Source organism: Dermacentor albipictus, chromosome 2, assembly GCF_038994185.2.
Source record: "Dermacentor albipictus isolate Rhodes 1998 colony chromosome 2, USDA_Dalb.pri_finalv2, whole genome shotgun sequence".
NCBI lineage: Eukaryota > Metazoa > Arthropoda > Arachnida > Ixodida > Ixodidae > Dermacentor > Dermacentor albipictus.
Genome location: NC_091822.1, coordinates 99,514,254 through 99,522,505, shown reverse-complemented (window position 1 = coordinate 99,522,505; position 8,252 = coordinate 99,514,254). Strand labels below are relative to the sequence as shown.

The window sequence follows — 8,252 nt, the reverse complement described above, 5'->3', positions numbered from 1 at the left end:
ATAACAAAATAACAGCTTGTTGCTCATTCATTTGCACTTACTGGCGTACATTGCTGGCACATCCTACGAAAGGAGGAGTCGGTTTGAGATTAGGGACTTGACTTTGCTGTGGCCCAGTTCAGGCGACTACAGCAACGTGCAGGACGAGTTCGCACCTGCTGTATCGGCCAATAACCGGAAACGAAGCACGCATGTGGGTTCCGCGAATAGGGGACGCGGGAAACAGCCACGCGTGCAGAGAAAACGGATTGATGGCTTCGCCGTAGAAAAGGCACTAGATCTGCACGCTCGCTCGGAGCAAAAGAGTAGACGAGCGTGAAATGGAAAGTTAGGGGCGCTTCCCAAGTGTCCCGTAGACATTCTCGGTCACGGAAATTGGGCGACACGACACTGCCCAGCCGGTTTGATGTTTGGTATCCGCGTGCGCCTTCTGAGAATGCCGGTGAAAACGGCGGTAGCTTTAATACCACTTGGCCGGCTTTATGTGCGATCGCCATCGGTTCCCAATTATGGTGTTTGGATTTCAAGCGAACCGGCACACACCTGCATGCGAGACAGTTTTCTCAGTACTGGCAGGGCAGCCAGTAGTGAGCCGTGGTTTCATGGAAACATTCTCGCAGCTTGCAGGTGAAAAGAGGAGGACATCAGGGGACGATACTCGCAGGCCAACGTAGGGGAGGGGGATTGATTAGTTCAAAGACGAAAAAAAAGTAAACGCTTTATTTGTTTATTTCAAGGTACATTAATAAGGGGTGCACCACAGAAAAACACGAGAGCCAAAAATGCTTGCAGTAATAACGCGCTTGAAGAAGAGTGTTACAAATACAACTGAATGAAGAAAAAATAACATTACTCAGAAAAAGAATGAAAAATACAATTCTCGGTAATATAAGAAGTGGTGGATTGCATGCGTATAAAACCAGCGAAATGTGCACGTAGTTCAAATACATAAACAAGCAGCAATCAATAAGCTACAAAAAATCAGCTTGTAAGGGAGTGCTAAACTTAAGAGAAATGCGGCAAAAATAAAAAAAAATATTACATATAATACAGTCTTACAAAACACAGCACTCGAACGGGCTGTGTTCTGCTAGGAATAAAGAGAACATTAAGGGTACAAACTATGAATGCATATTTACAGGATATTTTAGCATCACCTGACAACTTTCAGCTGCCACGGCAATGAGCCTTCTGCAGACATAAAATAGTCTGCTAATTCGTCCCTCATTGCCATGGTAGCTGAAATAGAACAGTTGTTTGACGGCATTGTCTTTGTGGCAATTTCAGTGACAGTGCGGCGCCATTCTCCGTCGTACACCGCCTCGCCGCACAGCGTGTCGCTGTACTCATCAGGGCAGTAGGCAGCGTCTGCCATAAGAAAATTGTGCAAACACGGCAGCCTGAATCATGTTGTTGAGGAGCTCTGGTGCACCTTCCACCGTTCCAAGAAACACCCGCCAACGGGAGACTAGAATGCCGAAAGCATTTTCAATGCACCTGCGTGCCCTCGACAAGCGGTAATTGAAGACCTTTTTCCTATCATCCAGCTTCCTCCCAGGGTAGGGCCGCATCAGGTAAGTCCGCAAAGGGAAGGCTGCATCGCCAACCAAACAAGGTGGCCACTTCGAAATATTTGAAGGCAGCCCCAGAGCACCCTCTTCAAATACTGCCTGGAGGGGACTCCTCTTAAAAAAAGAGGCGTCTGAATATTGGCCTTGGGCTCCGATGTCCACCATTATAAATCTATAGTTGGCGTCTGCTATAGCCAGCATAGTTAGTGAATAGAAACCCTTGTAATTGTAGAAGTCTGAGCCGCTCTTGTTAGGACATTTGAACGCAAAATGCTTGCCGTCAATGCTCCCTATTGTGTTTGGAAAATCCCATTTGTCATAGTATTCCTCTGCTATGTCGCGCCACCTCTGTGTGCTTGGGCGTGCGAGTACCAGGGGCCTCAAGCAGTCCCAGATCGCTGGTAATGTCTCCTTCAGTACGCTAGCCACAGTAGATGCATGCATTCGGTAGCTCAATGCAGTGTCCTCCATGGACCCTCCTGTGGCCAAAAATCTGCAAAGATGTTAAAAGAGCAGTCCGTAAAATTGGTTCCAATATTTCGACATCTATGTTTACACTGAACCAAATTGTTATCAGCATAATTCTATTCGTTAATGCCTGCATCGCGTTTTACTGACACCATAGGGCCACGAATAGTAGCAAGAATGGCTCGTCGGTGACTCAGTATAAGCATAACCTAGCAAGCACTATTATTATACGCGGCGAAAATAGAGAGTTTTAGTATAGCGTAAAGCAGCAAACGCAAAGAGTTAGCGTTAGCGTTAGCGTTGCGTGCACCACACTGCGCATGCGCTATACGTAAACGCTGCTGGAGCTCTTACGTACGTACGCTATTTTCAGGATTTAGCGTTGAACGCTAACGCACGCAAGGGGAGCCTTACGTACGGCAAGATGGCGGCGCCAGTCGAAGTGAGAGCAGCCCGCTTCGGATTTATCGAGTCGTCTGCCTGCACTGCTAGGCTCTATCCTTCCCCACTAATGCTCGTGTTCGCCTTAGATTTGTGTGATGATGCTTCGGCAGTGGTGCACAGGTGACAAATGGGCGTTGTTCACGATATACGTTCTCGATTAGCGGTGCAGCAGGCTTAACGAGAGGGTTTCCTCATAGAGTTAGTAGAACAACTCTATGGGTTTGCTAAATGTGTTTGCTGTATCCGCCTCGAGATGGCGCCCAAGTGTATTTCGCTCGTTCGCTTGGTGTAAAGCCGCATGTGGAGCCGATGCATGTCATGTTTTCCGCGGCAAAACACAGTAGTGTGGTCGGTGCTGTGGTCACAATGCGTGTGCGTTTTACCAACGACGACGATATGAACCTCGTGAAGGAGGTTTTCGCCTTGAACCCATTCGGATGGACGTCAAGGTGGGCGTCCGTTGCAAAAAAAGTGGAAAGAAGTGGGAAATCCGCTTTCTGGAAGACAAATTGCCGGCGAAACGTCCCCTCCGGTACAGCTTCGACGTTGAGTGGATCTTGAGGACACGTAGAACCTGCGCGGTCGCTCTCATTCCCGAAGCATGAGGGCGTCTATGTCATCCCAACTTAAAAAGGACACGTAATATGGGTCCCACAGAACACTCGATCGCAGCATGCCAAGATTAATCGGTATGTTTCACGACTCTCGACAAAACAACGCTCAAACCAAACACCTACATGCGTAATTAACGCAGCGACTGTGGCTTTCGATAAGCTTGACTTAGGGACACACTTGCGGATTCGGCATTGGATAAGCTCGACATTTCGTGTGGATTTGGCTTTCCAGTACTTTGTGTCTTTACATCTAGATGGCGCTGTATTTGTTTGCGTTAACGTTAACGCTTTTCTCCCTTCCGCTATTCTAAAACACTACCTTGTGCCGCGCAGTGCAGTCTTTCTTTGCGTTAGCGTTGCGTCGCACGCTAACGCTAACGCAAGGGTTTTGCGCTATACTAAAACTCTCTAATTTTCGGAAATATAAGCGATCACCTAAAAAAGAAAGAAAACTTAACACGAGCCAGTATTTTCTTTAATCTTATGCATGGTGAAGTTCAGGGAGGTGAATACGTGGGTTCCGTATTTCTGAAGTTACGAAAAGTTGGGAACACGAACAAAAAAGAAAGCATATTTTTGGGAACGAATTGTTGCGACATGTTACCAAAAAAGTTATTTTCTAAAGCTCCAGTACACATGGATGCACGTCGGCTCGACGCCGCATTGGCTAAATTCTAGGAAATATGATCAACATATATTTTACCTCAACGTGACCGCGAGCCTTTCTGCCGGTGAGATGGGTCTCCTGTGAGTTGGAGGATGAACAAGCCTGCGGTAAAGAAGGCTCAGCAGCTTGTCAAACGGTGCCTTTGTCATCCTGCGTGTGACAAATGCATGAAAGTTACGCATAATATATTTAACCGAGCTGGAGCTGCATCATTCCGAAAGGAGCAACGTTGTCATTTACCTGAAATACTTGAAATGGTATTCAGGATCACTGTTCCGCAGCTCCTGTACTAGGTGGTGGTTCTCTCCACACTCTGGACGCTTGTCAAACATATCCCTTATGTACAGAGACCTGTTCCTCTTGCGACGCAGACGACGCACCAACAAAGCGAGAATAATGTTTCGTCTTGCTGAGTGTGTCTGCGTCCGCGCCATCACCGAGCAACAGTCCGGTCCGCAGTGGCAATCGCTACGGACAGAGAAAGCGCGCGAAAAGATTTGTTTGGATGTTCCCCGACAGGCGCGCACGGTGCGGCGCGTTGTTCTGCGCATGCGCTACTCCAGCTGCGGCAGCTGCGCGGCGTTGTACTGTAGGTGGACCGACATATGCCTGGCACAGTGTAGCCGACGTGGCGTGACGTAGGGCAACCACCGCGCGCGCCGGGTCACGTCGAAGTGTATTGGAGGCCAAGCCAGCGAGAGACCGCTCCGAGCTGCCGAACTATGCGACTATGCGAGGAGAGAAGCGGATAACACGAACGCCGAATATCCTGGTCCCTTTCGGAGTCGGCCGGCTAGTGTAAAGGCCACTCAAACGTGTGAAGGCCCATCCGAACGGCAACTCGCCGCACGCAGTTTGCCGTTCGCGGGCCGCCGTGCGGCGTTCGTGTTGTCCACTTCTCTCCTCTTGTGTCCGTGTCTGCACGCCTTATCCCTTCTTTGCATTAAGAAAGGATTTATATATGCCTGTACCTCGGTCATAGTGGAGGTTGTGCTCGGTCGCTCGGCTCAACAGGCTCCGTAATCGGCATTTCATCGCTACTCATCATACGTCACATGTTTTTGCTAGTGTGCTATGACGTCAATATTTTCGCTCTTCCTCTGTGACGTAGTAACTGCCGCGCTAGCGATTGGTTAAACGCTAGCTGAATTAAAATGATTTTGAAATGTTTGCAGCATCCAATACCTCGTTCTGGGTGTCCTTGCATACGGAAGCAGCCTGCAACATGCTTTTTATATCCTCAAAATTTTGTGTCCCAACCCCTTTAATAGGGGAATAGTAAGACGTCCGTAGCAAGTACATAAGCATATGTAAGCAAAATATTGCCAGAGTGTTACTACAGAGCCTAAAATGTAGTGTTGGTTGACGGTTAGTAGAATGTTTACAGACCATCTATGAACGGGCTTCAATTGAAGTAGGGTGGCCAATTCTTGATAGGATGTTACCAGGGTGTATAAAGACAAATGTTTATAGGCGATTGGTAGGAAGTTGGCAGAACGTTTACAAACATTCTTCTATTGGAAGAATGTTATTATGGTGTATAAAGAAAGCCTGTTAATAAGGTTTTCTTACGAAGTTGGCAGAACGTTTACACACATTCTTCAATTGGAAGAATGTTAATAGGTTGTTGGTAGGAAGTTGGCACGAAATATATGAACATTCTTCTTTTGAAGGAATGTTACTAGGGTGTATAAAGACAAACGTTCATATTAAATTGGTAGGAAGCCTAAAGACATGCTATGAACACATTTCTATTGGGAGTTGGTGGCCAATTGTTTCTAGGGTGTTACTAGAGCATTGTTAGGATGTATAAAGACAGCTGGTAGGATTTGAATTGACTGTTGGTAGGTTATAGTAACAACAGTCTAACGACAGTCTAAAAGAATGTTGCTAGAAATTTTTATACGGGCAATAACTAACGACTTGTTTCAAGACGTAAACAATGTAAAATGGGTCCTTTATCTTTCACCCCTACTCTTGAACGTACTCATCCATATGACAAGAAGGATTCCTTGCCGTTCCCGGGTCTTCAGTTTCAGCACGTTAAGCCACCAGATGTTATAAAGAAAATGAATGATTATAAGGATCTGAGTTCAATAAAGATATCTCGTTATAGGTGAGCTAGTTCATCTGGCAAATAAGGTGCACGATTTGCAAGATGAACGAACTCACCTAGCAAAATAACTTGTCGTTCTGCTCCATCCCATGGGATGGAGCAGCACAGAACAACAACCGAATCCAAATCAGAATGATAAATGCTCGACAGCAGATAGCAGACTTTTGCTAGTTTACCTCTAGTACTCTGTGTTCTCGATTTGATTTTCATTATTTTCTCGCCGCTTCTGAGAACGGTACCCCTTGCGATGATTAGACTCTTGCCAGCAGTATGCCGAAGTTTTGGAAAGAATCATATTCGGTAAAATGGAAGTGGAAATAACGTTAGAAACAACGAAAACAATAGAAAGGTTTATCACTGCGCTTGAACTCTTCCGACAGGGTTCTAACTATAAGCTGGTGCTACATGCTGGCTCGAAGAAACACGCAATGTAACTCCTGCTCTGCAGGACGATCAGCTCCGGGCATATGCCAGGCGTCTGCCAACGCTGGTATGAAGAGTAGCGGCGCCAGAGGCGTTGTAGGCCTTGCACCTCGATGGTGCACGATATGCGATCGACGCGAAGCCTTGAGTGTTAGGCAGTGCCCATTGAAATATTAGGTAACGTTAGCATGACGTCTACCGTCCCGTTAATCCGCCGTGATTGCTTAGTGGCTACGGTGTTGGGCTACTAAACACGAGGTCGCGGGATCGAATTCCGGTCACGATGGCCAAATTTCGGTAGGGGCAAAATGCGAAAACACCCGTGGGCTTAGATTTAGGTTCAAGTTAAAGAACCCCAGTTGGTCTAATACCGGGTCTTCTCGGTATTGTACTATCTTCGGGAACGGTCCACATATGAGGAGTGCTTAACGCCAGCTTCCCCTCCGCCGCGGGTCGGCCCGCATCGCACTATGTGCGGGGTCGGCCCACGTCTGAAGAATTGTTTGTCTATGTCTACAGAGACGAGATCCGCCAGAACCTAGACATAAACAGATTGGTGGTAAATGTTTACTGCAAATCAAACGGAGGCCCTGTGATCTAGTAAACGCGGTCTATAGTTACAGCGCGGAAACATTTGTTGTGATGTAACACCGACGGAGGCGTCCGGCTGCGTGTTTGCACCGACGGCGTGGTCATACAGATCTTTCGGTGCTCCGACGCGGGTGACGTTTCGCTATAAAAAAAAAAGAACTAGCCTTCAGTGGAGTATACTCTATCTCATGGGCAGCGCTTCGCAGAGCTATTGCTCTGAAGTAGGTTAACGCAGATGCTCGCGCAAGATAAAAAAACTGGCTGAGATTCAAGTATTGTAAACCTAGTCATCTCGAGCTAAAGGTCTGTTTGGATTGGTTTTGCAAATGCTATGCACACTCAGTTTCATTAAATTTGCGCCACAGTCTTTCACACACGCTACAATGCCCGAGGTATTGTCCGTGATGTCGCGGTGAAACCTAGCTGGCCGTCATTGCGTCGGCAGCTTCGCCGATCTGGCTAGGAGAGAGTGAAAGCAGAGTATAAAAATAGCATCGGGCAACATAGCGACGCGGCGAGGGTGGGTGGAGCCTAGGGGGATCAAGAGCGGCCCGCACGCGAGCGAGGGACGCGTCCCGGATGCGTGCCCTCTCCCGTGGCACGCGAGGCAGGGTGGTCAGGCGAGAGAAGAGGGGCGTTCTTCTTCGGTGGCTGCTAGGGTGCCTCGATGTCCTTCTCTCCCGACACTCCGTAGAGTTGAGACAACCGCGGCGTCTACTACGACGTTGGCCACGCGAATGATGGACGCCGTAGAAGATGCCGTATTAGACGCCTTTCGTGGACGCCGTAGGGACGCGCTGCCGCCACTCGTGTGCACTTTCGCACAATTCTACGGGCCTACGTTGTACGTTCGCTGGAGGGCACGTAACAACTTCCAACATATAACCGAAATTTGCCATGTGGCCTGGTGAGGGCCCTTTAAAATGCGTAGGCTACTTATTAAATAGTAACGCCAACTCATGCAGTTAGCATGAGAACAAAATGTAATATTGAAAAATCATACGGTCTTATAAAATGTGGGCATTTCACCACTCGTGATGAGATGCCACAGGGTGTCCTAACACTGGGCCTAGCATACATTTCTTGTGCTGTTTCTCGGTTTCCGTTTTCTGAAAGTTTTAGTGCGACATTGTGATTGCTGCTTGTGCAAAACTCGTTCATGCCTGCAGTGTAGATCAAGACTGAAGAGGAATAGCCTGTTTGAGTGTTTTTGGTGAAAGTGATATGTAAGAGAGGCACATTCCACATGGCAGGTGACTTCCATGTGGCATGCATTGTGTGTCAATCAAGATTGCTTTGTAAAATGCGGTCCTCCTGCTTGTATGTGGCAATAGCAGCTTTCTTCCTCAGATACGCGC

At 47.7% G+C, this 8,252-nt stretch overlaps 1 pseudogene; it reads right to left on the bottom strand.

Annotated features, from left to right (window-relative positions):
* Positions 1–1,153: 1,153 nt before the first annotated feature.
* Positions 1,154–4,198, bottom strand: LOC135915909 (putative nuclease HARBI1; annotated as a pseudogene).
* Between the last annotated feature and the right edge of the window lie 4,054 nt (positions 4,199–8,252).